Raw genomic sequence first — 1293 nt, forward strand, 5'->3', positions numbered from 1 at the left:
AGGAGTAGCCTGGTTTAATCCTCTCCAGGATGAATCTGTTTGTTTTCTTAGCAGTCCCTGGTACCCTCAGTACTCTTCTGCAGCACCACAGCTCAAAGGCATCAATTCTCCTTCTACCCTTCCTAGTCATTGTCCAACTCTCTGATGCATAACAAGTGATTGCAAAGACCATGGCCTGTATACTATATTATAATATATTATATTAGCTATAATATCCCTAGTGCCACAGCCTCTTCTTAATTCAGCCTGCACTTCAGGCAGTTCTCTGTTGATGTGCTGTTCCAGTCTTTTTGGGATAATCTTCAGCAGAATCTTGTTTGCATGTGGAATCAATGATACTGTTGTATAATTTTAACTCTCTGTTGAATCACCTTTCTTTGGAATGAAACAAATATAGATCTCTTCCAGTCAGTGGGCCAGGTTGTCGTCCTTCAGATTTCTTGGCACAACTTGGTGAGCACATACAGAGCAGCATCTGTTGGTTGAAATATGTCAATCAGTATGTCATCAATTCCTGGGGCCTTGTTTTTTTCCGAATTCTTTCAGAACAGCTTGAACTTTTTACTTCATCATCATAATCTCTTGCTCATACATTGTTTCATGAAACTCTTCTGTGTCTACCAATTCTCTTTGGTACAATGACTCTGTATATTCTTTCCATATTTTTTTAATTTATTTTATTATTAATGGGCTTTTTAATTTTTATTTTAATTCTTTCTTTGTGCATGTACTGTCAAATCGGATCTGATTGGTACAGAAGGAGATTGTCCCGCCTTCTCTAGCAAAGCATATGGTGGATTCTTACCGCATGCCTCTGGGATTGCAGTGCAGCTTCTTGCCCCTAGGCCATCAGAGCTCCCTTTCCATCTTTTTTTAATGCTTCCTGGATCTTTTAATATTCTGCCCAAAACATCCTTAAATACTGCAACTCAGGGTTTGAATTTGTTCTTCAGTTTCTTCAGCTTAAGAAATGCTGAGAGAGTTCAGCCCTTTTGATTTTCTGACTCCAGCTCCTTTCACTTTTCTTTGTAATATTTTACTTTGTCTTCCCACTCTGGAATCGTTTGTTAAATTACTTAATATTTTAATTTATTTCTTTTGCTTTGGCTTTTCAGTGCTTCAGTGCAACATTCAGAGTTTCTTCTGACATCCATCTTGGTCTTTTCTTCCTCCTCTGTAATGACTTTTTGCGCTCTTCCTGGATGATATTCTATCAAGAATCAAGATATCAGTCCTCCTACAGCTCATTAATGTCCAAAGCCATAAACCTGCTCCTGAGATGCTTTTGAAATT

This window comes from Elephantulus edwardii, unplaced genomic scaffold, assembly GCF_000299155.1.
Source record: "Elephantulus edwardii isolate Elephantulus edwardi_28Jun2011 unplaced genomic scaffold, EleEdw1.0 scaffold00386, whole genome shotgun sequence".
In the NCBI taxonomy this organism is placed as follows: domain Eukaryota; kingdom Metazoa; phylum Chordata; class Mammalia; order Macroscelidea; family Macroscelididae; genus Elephantulus; species Elephantulus edwardii.